Below are 20542 nucleotides of genomic sequence, written 5' to 3' on the forward strand. Positions count from 1 at the left end.
TACTTGGTCTTCCAGAACCAAGAGCCTATTCCTCTGCCTTTAATAAGCCAGCTTAAGACATCATTACTCACCACCCGAGTGAACTTATTTTGGAACTCTGAAGGTGGGGAGGCCACTCTTCGCATTTCTTACTGAAAGAGAAGTGTCTCCTCTCCCCCAATTCCTACAACAGGAGCTGCCACAAATACCTTTAACAAGGGGGAAGGCAAATTCACTCACCAACTTACCGTATAATTTCACCACTGAGAAGGCTGAACACCAACACATAGGGAAGTGTTTTTCTTCTAATAAGTACCTTTCTGTGAGAAGCCACCAATTATGAGGGCCGGGAATGTATTTAAATGCTTCTTACCGCAGCAAGTGGAACATCAGCCACTTTTTATTTATTACTTATTTGAAAGGGAGGGAGAATGAAGAGAATAAAATTTCCTTTTCCTTCTCTAACAAGATGAGCCACAATTTCCAAACATTAATCAATCAGTGAGTCAGAGTTAGGGGAGAAGAGGAAACAGCTGGGAGGCCTTCTACCATGAGCTCTTCCCAGAACTACAGAAAATCAGGAGGGTTGACTCCTCAGGGCTGACTCCCCCCATCCTCCTCGCATGTGAGGAGTGGGCAGGATGGCCAGAAACCAGGCTTCATGGCCTCTAAGATGCTCCAAGGGAGTCCTTCTGCTCCTTCATTTATGGAACACAAAGACATTTTGGAGGTGTCTACTTCATGCTGCAAATAGATGGATAAAATGCCCGACGGAGCCCGCATCCTCCTGGGAAAGGCAGACAATCAAGTCAGTGACTGCAGAAGGACACACAGATATGCCATGCTCATGTATGCAAACCCAGCACAGGGGTGGAAAATGCAATGGGGAGGGGAAAAGGATGGGGAGCTCCCAACACACCTCTGGGACCAGGTAAGCCCCAACCTGAGACCAGCACTGCGCAGCGGGGGAGAAGGTGGTGGCAGAAAAGGGAGTGATCCCATACAGGACCACACTTGTGCAAACATGTGGGTGGAAGAAACGATGGCACATTCAGAACCAGCAGGTGGCTCAGCATCGGCACCGACTCCACCAGATGAGGGAGGGATACTGGCCAGAGACCAGACGACAAAAGGCCACTGATCCCTGTGATGCTCGTGCTCATTCTTGAGGTCAACATGTTCTGAAAGGTACTTGGGGTTCCATAGCACGGTTCTCATGCCTTAACCGGGAGGGCTGGTTAAGGCACAGGTGGCTGGGCCTGCCCTCAGATTTTCTGATTCAGCAGGTCTGGAGTAGACCTGAGAATCTGTACTCTTAATTTATTTATTACTGAAACAGGGTCTCACTCTGTTGCCCAGGCTGGAGTGCAGTGGTGTGATCCAGGTGCCGCCCTCCTGACCACAGACCCACCCATTGGAAGTGCATAGAACTCATTCTTTAAATAAGCAAACACCTTGTCTTGACTTCTAAACCAAGCCCTGTGCCTCTGGTGTCCCCAGCCTTGGCTGACAGAGCCAGAAGTCTTCCTGCCACTCAGACTTACAGATTGTTTGACACGCATTGGTCATTAATCTCCTCATCTCTGATTGGATTTCATTGTGATCATTTACTGTGGCTAAGGCAGACTGCTTGCTTTTTTTCTTCTTTCTTTCCTTTCTTTCTTTCTTTCTTTCTTTCTCTTTCTTTCTTTTCTTTCTTTCTTTCTTTCTCTTTCTTTCTCTCTCTCTCTCTCTTTCTTTCTTTCTTTCTCTCTTTCCTCTCTTTCTTTCTTTTTTTCGTTTTGAGACAGAATCTTGCTCTGTCACACAGGCTGGAATGCAGTGGCACGATCTTGGCTCACTGCAACCTGTGCCTCCGAGGTTCAAGTGATTCTCCTGTCTTAGCCTCCCAAGTACCTGGGATTACAGGTGCACATCACCATGCCCGGCTAATTAGGGTGGGGTGGCACCCTAGGTGACACTTTCTGAGAAAGTGCAATGCTGTCTTATTTCCTGACTCTTGTGGCATTTGTCCTTAATTCTGGGTATTGGAAGAAGCAGCTTCATCCCCAGGCTAAACCGACACTTTGCTTCAGAAAAGAGGCACTCTCACTTCATACTATTTGGGGTCAACCAGGTAGCGATGATGTGCGACACAGGCTGTACGAGTGTGGTGACAGATGCAATCTGGGCATGCCCACCTGCTCCCAGGGTGGTCTGAAGTGACTGCTGCAGGTCCACAGGACCCTCCAGAAGGAAAAGCACCAACCAAGAGGCACAGGGTGTAAAAACAGAAACAGAATCACCCATGAACAGACATGCCACAGTAGATGAAACGGACCGCCCAGAGCAAATGACCCAGGGTCTCTTAGAAGGAACTCAGTAGAAAGATTCCGGCTCTTGGGTTTGATTTGAGAAACTCACCAAAGCATGACCTTAGGCAGGTCCCCACTTCCCTCCTCTGTGAAGTGAGAGGGGCAGGAGGCTGGATCGCTGGCGTCAACTGGTGGCTCACTGGCCACAAACAATCACAGAGGGGCATGGGTCTCCTGCGTGAGCCAGGACAGTGACACCCAGTGCTTTCCCCAGACCTTGGTAGGTTTATGTCTTACTGCTGAGAATGCCAGAGCACATCACTGATACTGAATACTAATCTATAAATGTATCAACACCTTCCTGGGGAAAAGCAGGAGTTCTGTTTCCACGGCACTGGGGCAGATGAAAAACTGTCATGCAAGACAGTAGCCCTCCTGCCCCATTCCCACTCCATACTGCAGGACTCTTGGACACGACTACTCTCCTGCAACCCAGCCTACTGCGCCTCTTTCTGGAATGAGCCATCAGGAGGGGCTTGGACAGTCTCCCTGGGTGGGGACAGGGCTCCCTAGGGATATCATTACCTGCTCTCAAGACTTGGGTCACTCACACCTGGGATGGTGGAGCCCAGTCAACTGAAGGAAAAAACAAGTTTTCTTTCCTGAGTCACAGCACTAATGGAGGCTTTGGAAAGAACCTATGTGAGGCTCAAGTAATTTTTTTCTAATAGAGACATGGTCTAGCTATGTTGCCCAGGCTGATCTCAAACTGCTGGGCTCAAGGTGATCCTCCCACCTTGGTCTCAGTAAGTGCTAGGATTATAAGTGTGATCCACGGCGCCTGGCCTAAGTCACTTATTTAATGATATTTATGGAATGACTAAATGGCAGGTATTGTGCTGGGTATACAGCAGAGACCAATATTAGATCACGAGCCTTCAAAAGCCAAAAGGTGCCAACGAAACTCAGCAATGTCCCACTTTTTTTTTTAAGCCCAAAACTCATCCTATTAGGGGACACTGTTCCCAACCTACTTGTAGCTGCCAGCGAGTCCTCTGACTCTCAGTATCTAAACCGGGCCCTTCATCCTGCATCCTGCATACAATAGGTGATACTGAAAACAGCCCATCTGAGAGCAAACACTAAGACTGCACCAAAGATACCGAAAGCAGGACTGGTGTCAGCTGCCACAGCATGGGAGAGAATCTACCTGCCAGCTCAGATTTTTAGATGAATTGGTCATTTTTCGTGAACTCAACAGAAGCATTGACCAGGGGCCAGGTGCGGTGGCTCATGCCTATTAAAAAAAAAAATCCCAGCATTTTGAGAGGCCAAGGCAGGTGGATCACTTGAGCTCGGGAGTTTGAGACCAGCCTGGCCAACATGGTGAAACCCTGTCTCTACTAAAAATACAAAAATTAGCTAGGCATGGTGGAGGGCACCTGTAATCCCAGCTACTCAGGAGGCTGAGGCAGGGGAATCACTTGCGCTCAGGAGGTGGAGGTTGCAGTAAGCCGAGATCACACCACAGTACTCCAGTCTGGGCAACACAACGAGACTCCATCTCAAGAAAAAAAAAAAAAAGCACTGACCAGGATGGAGATGAAAGTTAACATCCACTAGGTACCTGTGTACCTCTAAGCCACAGTGAACATGGGTGTGGTCTCGGTTACTAATCACAGCTGTTCTAGGAAGGACAGACTCCTGTCCAAGCTGAATGGAGGTGCAGAGAAGGGAACTGATCTCCCACCTGCTGATGGAACCAAGATCTGGGCCCAGGTCCGTGTGCAGCAAAGGCCATGCTGCTCCCACCACCTCAGGCACCAAGAGCTGGAGCAAAGGCTTGGAGCAATCGGTGGAGGAGCTCAAGCTGCCCTCGCAACAGGAAAAGCAACCCAGAGTCTGGGAGGCCTGCAGTGGCTCACGCCTGTAATCCCAGTACTTTGGGAGGTCAAGGCAGGGGGATCGCTTGAGCACAGGAGTGGTTCAAGACCAACACTCGAGTGTTCGAGTGTTTGAGGGCAACAGCACTTTGGGAGGCTGAGGTGGGGGGATCATGAGGTCAGGAGTTCAAGACCAGCCTGAACAACATGGTGAAATCCCATTTCTACTAAAAAACACAAAAACTAGCCAGGTGTGGTGGCAAGCATCTGTAATCTCAGCTACTCGGGAGGCTGAGGCAGAGAATTGCTTGAATCCAGGAGGTGGAGGTTTCAGTGAGCTAAGAGTGTGTCATGCACTCCAGTCTGGGAGACAGAGCGAGACTTCATCTCAAAAAAAAAAAAAAAAAAATTAGCCAGGTGTGGTGGTGTATGCCTGTGGTCCCAGCAACTTAGGAGGCTGAGGCAGAAGGATCACTTGAGCCGAGAGGTTGAGGATGCAGTGAGCACCCAAAGTGATCCCAAAGTTTGAACACTTGAGTGTTCGTGTGGTTCGAGGGCAACACAGGGAAACCCTATCTCAACAAATAATTTAAAGATTCACCGGTATGGTGGTGGGCATCTGTGGTCTCAGTTGCTAGGGAGGCTGAGGTGGGAGGATCGCTGAAGCTCAGGAGGTCGAGGCTGCAGTAAGCTGAGACCACACCACTGCACTCCAGCCTGGGCCTGAGAAAGACCCTGTCTCAGAAACAACAATAACAAAATTTCTTTCTTAGCCAGGTTTTTTGGTCTGGAGTAGACACTGCTTAAAATGGAGATTGCTTGAAATAATACTGAATGCAAGGTGAGATCGAAAAGACACACCTGCAGAAACTGGGCCTCTTGGAATGAAATTCAAAAAAGACGTTTGTTCCAATTCACTTATTCTGTGAAAGCAAACCTATGACCCAATGTGTCTGCGTTACAGACAGGCCATTTTCCTGCTGGGAATTTTCCTGTCCTGGCTGTGATACTCCACCCTGTTAGCTTTGGGAGTAGTCTTTTTCTCTCTTAGTCATGCTTTTCTGGACACCCTCCAACCCTCAAGCTAAACCTACCTAAAAAGGTAGGCGAACAGTGTTTCTAGGATTTAAGCATCTTTCTCCACTTACTGGAACAGAAGCTGGGTTCATTTCTACCTGAACTCATGCAAAAACAGGCCTGGGAAACAGTGTGGTCCTGGCATGTTTGATAATGTTGCAGTTCCACCTCCAACTGAAAGGACTTAAAAACGGGTGGGGGGGAGGGTGGGGGAGGAGGAAGGGAGAGCGAGAGAAACCTTTCCCTTCTATCTGTGGTTTTAACAACTTGTTCTGAGCAGTTTCTGCTCTTTTAAGGTTTGCAATCAAGGCTGGAATTTAGCAATGCAAAATGCCCCTCATAACCCTTGCCTCCAAAGGCTTGCGTGGGGTAATTAAAAACACAGAAATTCTTCAAAGAATGTATCTGTTGACTAGTTAATATCATAAAGCCTTCGCTCCTGAACTGTGATCCCAGCCTGAAATGAGGCAGATGGAGTTCAGGAATGCCCCGATGTGAAAACTACCAGAGAAGGGAAGAGAGAGATCCACTCTCAGAATTGGGCTATTGAACTGCAAGTACCAAACGGCAATCTCAGCAAGAAAAGGAGATCCCGTAGCTTGAGGAAATTAATTACAATAAATAGATTCCATTGGCATCATTCATTTTTCCAAGACTTTGCTTGCAGCACAAAACAAAGATGTGAGCACTTTCTTCCATTTTCATCTTTAAGATACTCCAGGAACAGTGAGGAAAGCCAGGTCTTCCTCAGGGACACCTCAGCTAACACTAAGCAGACCCCCAAAGGAGGTCTCTCATGCAACAGTGAAGGCCACTTCTGTGCAAGTTTTGGAGAAACTGCAGGTTGAACCTGTCAATTCACTAACTTTCCCTTCAAACTATGGCAAAAAGTAGGCCAGAGAGAGACTCTAGCATGGCTCCTGGGTCTCCCCCGAACCTCCCTCCTCCCAGTGAGTTCCACAAGCAGCCTGTCAGGGCTCGAGGCTCCATCAGGGCTCAGGTTGATGGAAATGGGCTGCCCAGCTGGCTTCATCTGTGGAAACAAGCTCAGATTGGTAACAACATGCCCCAGCTTTAAAAGAGCCACCTGCCTCAAGGAAGCCCAGCTCCCTGCCCTTTACCTTCTGACTTTGCAAATGTACACTATGCAAATAAACTGTGAGGAGCTCTTCATTCCAAGAGAAATGCAGAGCCCAGGGAAAGGGCCCAGCCTCTCTCATGGATTGCTGGGCAAGTAACTGACCCTCTCTGGGCTTGAAGACTGACAGGATGGGCTATTGATTGCCAAGACAGCTGTGCCAGCGTTCCCACTGTGAGACATCCTTGGGCTAGACAGGGGTCTGGAATCCCTCAGTGAACACGGGTACCACAACATTTAATCAATCAGCCAAGCAACAGGTGTGGACTGATCAATAACGTGCCCAACCAAGGATTTGGGAGGATTGAGGTATTCATTTTACCTTCCCAGAGCTTATAATCTAATAAGAAAACACATTCACTTGCAAGCTAAAGGACAAAGGAATTAAATAACAATATAAGAAATAAGGGCCGGGCGCGGTGGCTCAAGCCTGTAATCCCAGCACTTTGGGAGGCCGAGGCGGGCGGATCACAAGGTCAGGAGATCGAGAACATCCTGGCTAACACGGTGAAACCCCATCTCTACTAAAAAATACAAAAAACTAGCCGGGCGAGGTGGCGGGCGCCTGTAGTCCCAGCTACTCGGGAGGCTGAGGCGGGAGAATGGCGTGAACCCGGGAGGCGGAGCTTGCAGTGAGCTGAGATCCGGCCACTGCACTCCAGCTTGGGCGACAGAGCGAGACTCCGTCTCAAAAAAAAAAAAAAAAAAAAAAATAAGAAAACACATATATATCTATAACAATATAAGAAAATACTAGAAGAGCATCTGTAATTCTTCTAAGGGAGAAGAAGGGAGCAGGACATCTGGCCTCCAGGTACAGCTATGCCTGGGAGTAATAACCCCTTACTCCTTCCATCTCATGTGTGCGCTCCTGCAGGCACTACAGCCTGCCCTCCATCACAGGCACCCCTGGTGGGAGCCAGGAACTTCATGAAGCATGTCTCTGGGTGAGCTTCTCTTGCCAACAACCCTCAAATCTTTTTTCCACTGGGTGACACCAGACTGGAAACTGGCCAGCTCTGTGAACACTAAAACCTCCCTTTTTTTTTTCTTTTTTTTATCTTGAGTCACCCAGGCTGGAGTGCAGTGGTACGATCAGAGCTCACTGCCTCCTCAATCTTCCAGGCTCAAGTGATCCTCCTGCCTCAGCCTCCTAAGTAGCTGGGACCACAGGCATACACCACCACACCTGGCTAATTTTTTTTGAGATGAAGTCTCGCTCTGTCTCCCAGGCTGGAGTGCATGATGCAATCTTAGCTCACTGAAACCTCCACCTCCTGGATTCAAGCAATTCTCTGCCTCAGCCTCCCGAGTAGCTGAGATTACAGATGCTTGCCACCACACCTGGCTAGTTTTTGTGTTTTTTAGTAGAAATGGGGTTTCATCATGTTGTTCAGGCTGGCCTTGAACTCCTGACCTCATGATCCACCCACCTCAGACTCCCAAAGTGCTGGGATTACAGGCATGAGCCACCACACCTGGCCCCAATTTTTCTATTTTGTATAGAGAGGTGTCTCACTATGTTGTCCCAGCTGGTCTCAAACTTCCAGGCTCAAGTGATCCTCCTGCCTCAGCCTCCCAAGTAACTGCGACCACAGACACCCACCACCAATAATTTTTGTATTTTTTAGAGGTGGGGTTTCACTATGTTGGCTAGGCCACTCCTGGGCTCAAGTGATCCACCCGCCTCAGTCTCCCAAAGTACTGGGATTATGGGCATGAACCACTGCACCTGGCACAAAACCTCCTTCTTTAAAAAAGACTGCTCACATTCAGGATGTGAAGCTGCAGAGTGGCTACACAATCGTTCAGACGAGGGTTAGATGTGGGGCTGTGCTCGGCTTTAAATGGCCCAGGGCACTGGATGTTGGGCCCATGATATAAGCACTGCCTGACCAGCCTTAAAAATCCCTCCACGAGGCTGGGCACGGTAGCTCATGCCTGTAATCTCAGCACTTTAGGAGGTCGAAGTGGGCAGATCATGTGGTCAGGAGTTTGAGACCAGCCTGGCCAATATGGTGAAACTCCATCTCTCCTGAAAATACAAAAATTAGCCAGGAGTTGTGGCACGTGGCCTGTAGTCCCAGCTACTCAGGAGGCTGAGGCAGGACAATTGCTTGAACCTGGGAGGTGGAGTTTGCAGTGAGCCGAGATCACACCACTGCACTCCAGCCTGGGCAACACAATGAGACTCCATTTAAAAAAAAAAAATTTCCTCCACACCATGGTACATCCACACAGTGGAATACTACTTGGTACTGACAGTGGCCAGACTGTTGAATTGCAAATGCACCATGCTAAGTGAAAGAAGCCAGACTCAAAAACTGCATACAGTATCATCCCTTTATATAACACTCCAGAAAACACAAAATGATGAGAACAAAAACAGATTAATGGTTTTTTGTGGGCTGAGGGTGGGGGAAGGGGCTGACTACACAGGGGTCTGGGAGAATGGGGGGCGGGCAGTGGAACCATTCTATTTATTTATTTTGAGACAGAGTTTTGGTCTTGTTGCTCAAGCTAGAGTACAGTGGCATGATCTCGGCTCACTGCAACCTCCATCTCCCTGGATCAAGGGATTCTCCTGCCTCAGCCTCCCAAGTAGCTGGGATTACAGACATGCACCACCACATCCGGCTAATTTTTGTGTTTTTAGTAGAGATGGAGTTTCACAACAATGGCCAAGCTGGTCTCAAACTCCTGATCTCAAGTGATCTGCCCGCTTCGGCCTCCGAAAGTGCTGAGATTACAGGTGTGAGCCATCATGCTTGGCTAATTTTTGTGTTCTTAGTAAAGACAGGGTTTTGCCATGTTGGCCAGGCTGGTCTTGAATTCCTGACCTCAGGTGATCTGCCCACATTGGCCTCCCAAAGTGCTGGGATTACAGGCATTAGCAACTACACCCAGCCTGTCCTCTATCTTAATAGTGGTGGTGGCACATGACTGTATGTGGTTGTCAAAATTCATCAAAGTGGACACCTGAAAAGGGTGAATCTTACTGAGTATAAATCTGACTTTTTAAAAAAAATCTCTTCCCCTAATAAATAACTGATTTACACCAACATCTCCATGCTGGTAGATGAGGATGAAGTGTAACCAAAAAAAGCTGCAAACATGGTGGATATCGGCCAGGCACAGTGGCTCATGCCTGTAATTGCAGCACTTTGGGGACTGACACAGAAAGATCATTTGAGTCCCGAAGTTTGAGACCAGCCTGGGCAACACAGTGAGACCCTATCTCTGCAAACAATTAGCTGGGTGTGGTGGCACATGTCCGTGGTCTCAGCTACCCAGTAGGCTGAGGTGGGAGGATGGCTTGAGCCTGGGAGGTTGAGGCTGCAGTGAATTATAATCATATCACTGCATTCCAACCTGAGCAACAAAGCGAGACTGAGACAGAGCGGGGAAGGGCAAGACTGTGGTAGAACAGGTGAGTTAACAGAATCTTCTCGATGTTAAAGACTGTCTCCTATGATTTACAAAAATCTGGTGTCTGCTGAACTCACATTTGCTAGAAAGTGCTGGTGTTGATGAAGTGAGTAAGCAGAAATCTACTAATATTAACATCATTAGGCCTGGGTACAGTGACTCTTGCCTGTAATCCTAGCACTTTGGGAGGCCAAGGCAGGTAGATCACTTGAGGTCAGGAATTTGAGACCATTCTGGCCAACATGGTGAAATGCCATCTCTACTAAAAATACAAAAAAAAAAATTAGCCAGGTGTGGTGGTGAGTACCTGTAGTCCCAGTTACTTGGGAGGCTGAGGCAGGAGAATCCCTTCAACCTGGGAGGCAGAGGTTGCAGTGAGCCAAGACTGTGCTACTGTACTTAGCCTGGGAGACAGTGCAAGACTCCAGCTCAATTAAAAAAAAAAAGACTTGATTTCTACTTTTTCCCTCATTCTGAAAGCCCCCCATGACTTCCTCACACCCCACTTCCAGGGGCTCAGACATGTGAATAACACAGGCCTATGCCAAAGCATGGGCAATCTTTGCTCAAAAATAATCCTTTAGCCACCAGGTTCTGCCTCTATCTCTGTCTCGTGCTGCGATAACCTGGAGATGGCTTCTAGGTCTAAACATTCATGGTAAGATTCATTTCCACCACCTAAGCCCCTCCAGGAACTAACATCTTTCACAGGAGGAGGAGCTGGGGGCTGGGGCACTGACACCCCAGTGCAGGGTGTTCAGGGGACCACGCAGCACACACTCCCCAGGTATCTACTTTGTGTCAGAGACAGAGACATGCAAACCAAAGCCCTGGCAGCGGACACATCTTTAATCAGCATCTGGAGGAAGGGACACAGAGGGAGGCCATGGGAGGGGGCTCAAACCAGCCTCAGAGTAAGCATTCCAGGCGCTGGTTCTAAATGCAACTCCCCGGGCCCTACCTGGGTGACTGTGTTTCGCTAAGTCTAGGGTGGGGCCCAGGGACAGTATTTTTTAACAAGCACACACCACCCAAGAGGATTTTATGATTAGCCAATGTTAGGAAAATGCTGACACAGGGGAGCTCCAGCGTGCCGGGAAACGAAGCTGCTTGCTTAACCATGACGGTTCTGAGAGCCCGGATCCCTGATTGCCTGATCTCTACTTAGCCAGTCCCACGTGGCCAGGGCAGAAAGCTAAACCCCAAAGCAAGGAGGCCAGTGAAAACGGCAGGGCTGGTGCCCGGGCAGCTTCCTCCACTGGCCCCCTGCTACCCTCCACACAAACACAGCCCAGCTGCCGGCTCCAATCCAGACCACCCACGGCAGCCAAGCATAATGGTCACAGGGCTTTAGTCTCTTCTGTCCCCTGCACTTAGTCCCCGCTCACCCTTGAAGGACAACCCTTTCTCCTACTTATCCAGGAAAACTCCCAGGGGATCCTGCCTTAACACCCTCCTCGGGCTTCCCATCTCCCTGAGTTTCCTCCTCTCCGACTGCCAGTCTGGATGCCTGACTCTATCTCCTTCCAAACTCTGTGACCTTCATCTTGCTCTGGAATGACGTTTGTGCCTCTCTTGGAATGCTCACTTTCTCCCCACCTCGTCCTACCTGGAAACAAGATTGGGGATCCCCCTTGTCAGGATAGGGAAGTCCACCCTTTTAATCTGGTCCATCTACAGATGCACCCTGCCTCCCCGGTCCTCCCCACTCAGCCAAGTGCTTTCAAAACTCACTGTCTCTATGCCTCTATGTCCCCCAGTTCCACAGTCAGAACCCCCACCTGCATCTCCTGGAACAGTGTTTTCCTGCCCTGTGGTTTAATGTCTGTCTCCACTAGAATGTAAGCACTATGGGGGCAGGGACGTTGGCCTTCTGCTCACTGCTGCAGCCTCAGGACCTGCAGCTGTCAGGCACATAGCTGGTCCACAACAGATCATTGTCGAATATGTAAGACATAGCCACTGCTTCCTTGTTTTAAGAGCTTGTTTCTTGCTGAGTCCTCTAAAACAGCGTCCCAGCTGTTCTGGCTCCACTTCTGTCTCCAAACATCCATCTGCTGCCACACTATAGAGTGTAATGTCAGCTGGAAATGTGAGCCTGGACATGTGACTCCCAAGTGTGTACCCTCTGACACTTGGAAAAGCCTTAGACAGAGTGAAGTCCAAGCTTCACTTGGCCTGAGCCCCACCATTGTGTGCCATCCCTAACACCACCCCAGCCTCTTCATGCCTTGTGACAGCCCCACACTGTTGCCACACCAGGTAGGTCCGTGTTCCTACACATCGCCAGAGCCCTGTCTCTTGCTCCAAACATCTGCTAGGTGCTGTCCTCTCAAGAGTTTCATTTATTACTTTAGATCAAAATGGCGGATACCATGCCAACCTCCCCAACTGCGCCAGGAGTGCCCGGAGAAGTGCAGGGCACCCACAGCAGATGTGTCAGCATGTCCGACAGCAGGACACAGAGCTGTGAAAGCGTGGACAGAGCTTGGCCTTGTCCGTTCATGCATAGCAGTCTGCAAGTCAGATCTGTCCTGGCAGCCATCTCACAGATCCCCTCCACTGACTCCTATACGTGGACCCTTCCTCCTCTTCCTCCTCCAGCTCCTCCTGCTCCTTACCCAGGACAATGCTGTTTTCATCTCTACTCCTAGAGAACATGGCAAATCCAACTGCACTTTGGCCAGAACTGACGTGAAACAAACACGAAAGTTTACTTTGGAAGGGAGTTAACAACAAAGGCTGGAAGGCACCTTTGGGGGGATAAGCACCTCCTTTCTCCTTTCTCCTAGCCTTAGCATGGCACCATCCCCAGGGGGAGCGCTTTCTGGGACACAAAACTACAAGCCTCATGGCAAGAGCCAGGGAGCCCAGAAACCAGGAAGGAGGAAGAGGACAAGGACATAGATGGAGTGGGCGACTTCACAAAGAGCCAGAAATGTTTCTCATCTACCGAAAGCTGCAGAACTCTTTCTTTAACTCATGAGAGGCTCGTGGCTGAGAGCTGAGCTTTTAAAAGTCAGATAAATTGGCAGGGCGCGGTGGCTCAAGCCTGTAATCCCAGCACTTTGGGAGGCCGAGACGGGTGGATCACGAGGTCAGGAGATCGAGACCATCCTGGCTAACACGGTGAACCCCGTCTCTACTAAAAATACAAAAACTAGCTGGGCGAGGTGGCGGGCGCCTGTAGTCCCAGCTACTCGGGAGGCTGAGGCAGGAGAATGGCGTAAACCCGGGAGGCGGAGCTTGCAGTGAGCTGAGATCCGGCCACTGCACTCCAGTCCGGGCGACAGAGCGAGACTCCGCCTCAAAAAAAAAAAAAAAAAAAAAAAAGTCAGATAGATTTGTGAAACCCTGCACATTGCCAGGAAGAAGGAACAATAATCCCCTACCCCAACATTTCTAGAAACAAGTACAGAAATAGAAGGGGCACCTCTTTGAATCCAACTAAATTATTCTGCTAAGTATTGAAGGTTGTCAGAGAGCTACAACCAGAATAAACATCTCCAATAATGAAAGTGCATTATAGTGAAAGGAAGGCAACTTTTTAAAACATCAAGTACGCTAACTCTAAAATAAACAAAAATAAGACAAAATTCTCATGACTTTTAGCCTCTAACTCAGGTAGAAAGGAAGTCAGAGAGAGATTTTCAAATTTACACTGTACAACTTGACCTTTAGATCATCGTTACAGCATGGTGACTTCTGAATTTCTATTTAACATACTATTATCCTTTGAACAGTAATAGGCATTCTATTTCACACAGAGACTAGAGATGCCACAAACCTCCTGACAACTGTATTAAGGTTCCATAAGATAGAAACAACTTCTCTTCTGATTAACCACAGGGAATTCAACAGGCTATGACACACATTTTACAAGGAAAACATTATTAGCCAGCTGATGGGGGTGAGGGGAAGAGAAAATGATCAAACAAAGCAAACTTCCTCAGCACGCCATATATGGTCTTTCCGGCTTTTAAAATACCCTAACACCACTTTTTAAACTTTGATGATAGAAAACAGAACTTTTTTTTATCATTTCAAAGGAAAGTGCCAAAAGTTTTTCTAAATTAGGGCTAGAAGACAGAATGGCTAATTTTATATGTCTGGTTAAAAATTAGAAAGTCTCAAAGGTAAAGCCACAAGTATGTGAACAATCCCAGAACGTTTCTATTTCTGTTCAAGTACCAAAGAGGGCAGTAAATGAACGAATGTGTTCATCTTCACTTTATGATCAAAATGGTCAATGGGAGGTAAGAAACCTAAAAATTACTAAAACAGAAATGTTTATTTCCTGTACAACCTGACACCTACTGAAAATTCAATAGAAATTCATCCAATCTTAATATCAGAAGAATTTTCTTCAGCCAGTTCTAATTTTGAAAAAAGGAAAGAAAAGCTACAGAGTCCATTAAGAAATCTTAATTTCCATTAAGACAATGAATAATGTGAGAATATGGACTTAATAGTGTTTACCTAGGAAAAAGGTAAATAGTTAGCTCCAAATTCTTTTTTAAAAATTTAACTCTTTTTTTTTGTTGTTGTTAAAAAAGGAAAATGTCCACTTAGTGTAAATACTAACAAAGGCTCTGTATTTTTTTAACTCCTCCAAATCTCTGGAATAATGGCTGCCAACTAAAACACCTACTATGAATTTAGTAATGGGTTATGCAAACATAAATTATAAGGCCAGGCATTTTAAAAGGGAAAAAAAAGGTGATTTATCGAGGCACTGGAGACACGGTAGGAGTGAAGCAATATTTCAATTCTCCATGTATTCCTCAACACTACAGATGTGTTCATGCAAAAATCATTTTAAAATGAAAATGACTCTCGGCTCTTCTGGTTCTAATCTATCAGTTCATTTACTTGAAAAGGGTTATCAATGAATTCATTTCCCACACTTATAATTGAGAAAATTAATATAAAGTCAAATATCTTATCAAGTTTTAAATATGAATGGAAAGCATGTCTTAAGATCTGGTTTCAGTAAAAAGAAAAATACGAACCTCACATCCCCTTAGAGCGGCAAAAAGGGTTAAACCACATTTTCTATTATGAAGTTATTAACCCTAAACCTACTCTGATCCTTTTTTTAATTTTACTTTATTTCTATTCACAAATCACTTTTCCTTGTCTCAATTCACTGTTAAGTGAACCGGTATTTTTTCTTGATTGTGGCAAAGCAATCATTTAAATACGTATAAAAGACATTTCATGGGTTGTTTATATATAAACAAAATAAATTAAAATACACTTGCCTACAGCTTTTAATTCAAGGAAACAAGCTATCACCCCTCTCTGAATAGATCCCAGCACTTTGGGAGGCCGAGACGGGCGGATCACGAGGTCAGGAGATCGAGACCATCCTGGCTAATACAGTGAAACCCCGTCTCTACTAAAAAATACAAAAAACTAGCCGGGCGACGAGGCTGGCGCCTGTAGTCCCAGCTACTCGGGAGGCTGAGACAGGAGAATGGCCTGAACCCGGGAGGCGGAGTTTGCAGTGAGCTGAGAGCCGGCCACTGCACTCCAGCCTGGGCGGCAGAGCAAGACTCCGTCTCAAAAAAAAAAAAAAAAAAAAATAGATCATAGGAACTGTACTGGCCTGATGAAATTCCCTGAGCACAAATCAACCAGGTGGAAATCTTCATTTTCCTTCACTTTGCCAGTGGCTGACAGCTTCACAAATTGTCATCTTCAAAAGCACATGTAACTGAATGAGCCGATCTCAAGAAAAGGCTTGAAAATGCTGTGCTTGTAAGCGATGCACGTTTTGAAATGCAAAAGTGCAAAAGAACATCTCTGCGCATATTTCTGGTGCTGTGAATTCCTCCCTGGAGAAGGCTAATTTCAACACACACGCTTGCATGTGATATGGGTTCCCGGCACTTTGATTATGTGAACACACCTGACCCCAGGGAGATAGGCTGAGGCCGGCCCCATATTTCACACAAACCAAACAGCCAATAGATAGTAATGGCTTTAAGCTACTGATGGCCCAGGCCAAAAATGAAGCCACACTTAATCTTCTGAAGGAAACTGTCAATGTTAGGAGGCCCAGAGCCAACCTTTCCCTCTATCTTAATCACAGCCCTATGATAACAGAGCGAGGTTTGTTTTTATGCCTGGCTCCAGACACAATGATTAATCTTTCAATTTTGATGATTTTGTATCCCACACAATGAACCACAGTAAGTGAAGTCCATGTAGGTAGTTTCCATGGATTCCTCGAGTCAAATATATAGAACAAAATTCACCTACGAATGAAATCTAAAACAATCAATCAAAACTCAAAAATGCCTTCTAAAGCCTCTCCAAATCTACAAATTCAATGAGATTCCAATAAAAGCCAATTTAAAATTTCCATCTAAAAAACAAGAATTCCTGGGGGTCATAGTGGCTCACACCTATAGTCCCAGCACTCTGGGTGGGACTGAACCCAGCAGTTTGAGACCAACATGGGTAACATAGTGGGGACCCCTCTCTAATACAAATACAAAAATCAGCCAAACACAGTGGCCCGTGCCTGTAGCCCCAGCTACTCGGGAGGCTGAAGTGGGAGGATCACTTGAGCCCTTAAGGTAGAGGTTGCAGTGACCCGAGATCATGCCATTGCACTCCAGCCTGGGCAACAGAGTGAGACTCTGTCTCAAACAAACACACAAACACCTTCAGGCAGCTTTGCCACTTGTGGGCAGTGAAGCCCTGGGCAAGTTACTCCTCCTCTCTGGGCCTCAGTTTCCCTCTCTTTGAAACAGAAATAAACACTGTACCTGTTTCGTAGGGATCCTGTGAGTGTTAAGTCAGTTAAATGCCTTTTCAGTGTTTAGAATAGTACTGGATATGCAGTAAGTGCTCACTAAATGTCAGCTGCCACTATAAGCTATGATGGCTGTGTCCCTGAAGTTACCGAGCCCTAACAACAGTCTTCCTGGTTCACTCCATTCCACACACAATGGGACTGCCAGGAATATTTGCTGCACACATGAATGAATTCTTGGAAGGAAAGCCCCAAGAGGCAGAGGAAGTGATGCCTTTTAAGAAGAAAGGGATGTGCCTACGTCTTGGGCCCACAGGCAAGACCAACAGAAATAAGGACACCTTTGGAAAAGGGAGGAGCCTCTTGTTGCAAAAACTGTGGCTCTCAGCCACACAGAACTTCACAGTCTTGCTCTGTCATCCAGGCTGGAGTGCAGTGGTATGATCTCGGCTCACTGCAATCTCTGCCTCCCAGATTCAAGTGATTCTCCACCTCAGCTACCTGAGTAGTTGAGATTACAGGTGTGCACCACCACACCCGGCTAATTTTTGTATTTTTAGTAGAGACAGGGTTTCACCATGTTGACCAGGCTGGTCTCGAACTCCCGGCCTCAAGTGATCTACCCGCCTCAGCCTCCCAGAGTGCTGGGATTACAGGCATGAGCCACCGTGCTCAGCACCAACACCTCCTTTCTTAGACTGAACAACAGAGAGGACATGGCTTGCTCAGATCTTGCATTCATTAAGTAGCCAAGTTAGAATCAGAATCTACACTTCCTGATCCAATTATATACTCCTTCAAGGACACTAACTATAAAACACAATATTTTCTTATTAAAATAGTGGGCCACAGACAAAATTATGAGACTCTGCATAACAGGCCAGTCATGCTCCTCATAAACTCACTTTTTATGCTGTTCACATTTGCAAGTTAAAATGAAAAGCCGATGTTAGTCAATAACATGCTCAGTGACTAGTCCCACCCACCCCACACTCACTCCTTGCCCCCTAGCCAAAGAAAGAAAAAAACCAAAGACAGCAAGTATCAGAGTTAGCATGGCTTGGCATCCAGTTGTCATTTTCTTGACTGACATAATCTCGAAGCGGAAGGGGAGATTTTCCTACACTTTGGCTTATGATCAATTCCATAAGTTAACAAGCCTTTCTTTAGGTCAATGGCAAATTTTAGGCTATAACAATATGTTCCTTCCTAAGTACACTCCTACAAAACGTTCCCCCTGACATATAGAATCCTTTAAATGAGTATGCCACTTCAAAGAAATACTCAAAAGCAATTAAAAAAAAAATCTAATAGAAGAGGAATTGCTAATGGTTCAGTGACTAAAATCTTGGCTTCTGGGCCAGGCGTGGCAGCGCATGCCTGTAATCCCACCACTTTGGGAGGCCAAGGCAGGCAAGTCACCTGAGCTCAAGAGTTCAAGACCAGCCTGGCAACATGGTGAAACCCCATCTCTACCAAAAATACAAAAATTAGCCAGGCGTGGTCGTGGGTGGTGCCTGCAATCCCAGCTACTTGGGAGGCTGAGGCAGGAGAATCGCTTGAACCTGGGAGGCAGAGGTTGCAGTGAGCCAAGATCAGGCCACTGCACTCCAGCCTGGGTGACAAGAGCGAGACTCTGTCTCAAAAAAAGAAAAAAAAAATGGCTTCTGGAACCTGAAGGAGGCAGGGTGTTCGGGGGTTATATGGCTTCATTCCCAAGAGTCTGTCTGCCCAGGAAAATCCCAGTAGATGGGTGGGTGGCTTACACTCCATCAAGTGGCACTGATGATACTTAGCTCTCAGGGTGACTTCCAGTGGGGCAGAGAAATGATTGTCATGCACTGCCTGGCTCCTAGCAAGTACTCAATAACTAGCACTAATAAGAGCTCACCATGATTTCAACCATTTAGCCATTACACCTTAAAAATCATGCTCAACAAAGTTGTTCACTGAGAAGAGGAAGAGAGTGCTTTTCTGTGCTGAAGTTATTATTAAATCCTATACAGAATGATGTTCTCCATTCAGAATGCATTTCAGTTGAGGTTATTGACCAGAAAGGCAAGTTATGGGCTACTCTCAAAGAACAGCTTCCAAAAAGAAAGTCCAACAGCAAACATTTCCACTCTATGAACAGTGAAACTAAATAATAATGTCTAGACACATATGGAAGAAGGCTAGTTTTTATTTTACTATATCTATTCAGGTGCAGAATAGAAACTAGGGCATACCCTAGGCTTTAATAATTTTTTAAGTGTTCATTTATAGCTTTATTTTATTTTTATTTTTATTTATTTTGAGATGGAGTCTCACTCTGTAGCCTCGTCTGGAGTGCAGTGTGCAATCTCGGCTCACCGCAACCCCCATCTCCCAGATTCAAGCGATTCTCCTGCCTCAAACTCCTGAGTTCAAGTTATCTGCCAACCTCAGCCTTCCAAAGTGCTGGGATTCTAGGCAGGAGCCACCAGCACCCCGCCACATTTATAGTTTTAAAATCCATTTGTGAAAACAATCTCTCAAAACAGTAGATTTTGGTAACATGAACACAATATGCCATTTGTTGACCTTCTACTTGGTGCCCGTGTTGTTTTGAATTCCTATAAGAGTTCCTATAAGCCCATAATGACTTCAAGGTCATTGTCATCAGTCCTATTTTTTGGGATAAGAAAACAGGCTCAGATGTGATAGAACTCAGCACATTTTCAACTAAAATTCCAGGGCACATGAATCTAATGATGGTGCTTCCCTTTCAACAGTTATTCAACTCTTAGATAATGCATCTGTTATACTTAAAACAGCCCTGTAAAAATGGCTGGACACACGAAGGAAGCAACACACGGCTCTCAGGAGGGAAAGGGGATGCCGGCCTTGTTGACGCTTCAGCACGTGGGCGGCAGACAGACACAGTGGCCATCCTGAGATGCTCCTGGAAGGAAAGTGGGGCTTGCGGGGACTTTAGATGCCACCCGCCACCCCTGGGCCAAGCCTCGCCATGGCTCTGACCACTTCCAGTGACAAGGAACAGAGCAACTGGGAGATTAGCTCCTCACTAATTACTTAAGAATTGCCTAAGAATTAACTACCTAAGAATTACCTAAGAATTTCTGGCCTTTGGCTCAGAAAACAAACAAAATAAAGTCTCTTTGAAACTGCAGAATTCATTGACTAATTTTTATTTCTTTGTTTGTTTTGAAGATAGGGTCTTGCTTTGACACCCAGGCTGGTGTGCAGTGGTGCAAGCATAGCTCACTTCAGCCTCAACCTCCCAGGCTCAAGGGATCCTCCTACCTCAGCCTCCTGGGTAGCTGGGATTACAGGTGTGTACCACCATGCCCAGCTAATTTCTTCATTTTTTGTAGAGTTGGGGGTCTCGCTATGTTGCCCAGGCTAGTCTCCAACTCCTGGTCTCAAGCAATCATCCTGCCTCAGCCTCCAAAGTGCTGGGATTACAGAAATGAGCAACCACGCCTGGTCAACTGAATTTTCTAATGCCCAAATTAAATAGCATCCTGGTCTCAGAAAGCAGAGAGAATGGGCCAGGGGCGGTGGCTCATGCCTGTAATCCCAGCACTTTGAGAGGCTGAGGCGGGTGGATCACAAGGTCAGGCGTTGAAGACCAGCCTGCCCAAGATGGTGAAACCTCGTCTCTACTAAAAATACAAAAAATTAGCCAGGCATGGTGGCACGTGCCTGTAATCCCAGCTACTCCGGAGGCTGAGGCAGAGAATTGCTTAAACCTGGAGGTGCAGAGGTTGCAGTGAGCTGAGATCATGCCACTGCACTCCAGCCTGGGTGACAGAGCAAGACTCCGTCTCAAAAACAAAAAAAAAAAAAAAAGAAGAAAGCAGAGAGACTGAATCTGATGTTTCAAAGTAACTGAGTGGTTAGAGCACAGGTGATCAGGGCTTTACGTGGAAGAAATGTGGGAGACTTCACTGTAAACAACTTGCCAAAGTTCACCAATCGTTATTTCAAAATT

At 46.7% G+C, this 20542-nt stretch overlaps 1 pseudogene; it reads right to left on the bottom strand.

Moving 5' to 3' along the window:
- LOC117072255 overlaps positions 1 to 20542 on the bottom strand; it is a 151820-nt pseudogene that overhangs the window by 22151 nt on the left and 109127 nt on the right.

Source organism: Trachypithecus francoisi, unplaced genomic scaffold (assembly GCF_009764315.1).
Source record: "Trachypithecus francoisi isolate TF-2019V2 unplaced genomic scaffold, Tfra_2.0 Lachesis_group4, whole genome shotgun sequence".
NCBI lineage: Eukaryota > Metazoa > Chordata > Mammalia > Primates > Cercopithecidae > Trachypithecus > Trachypithecus francoisi.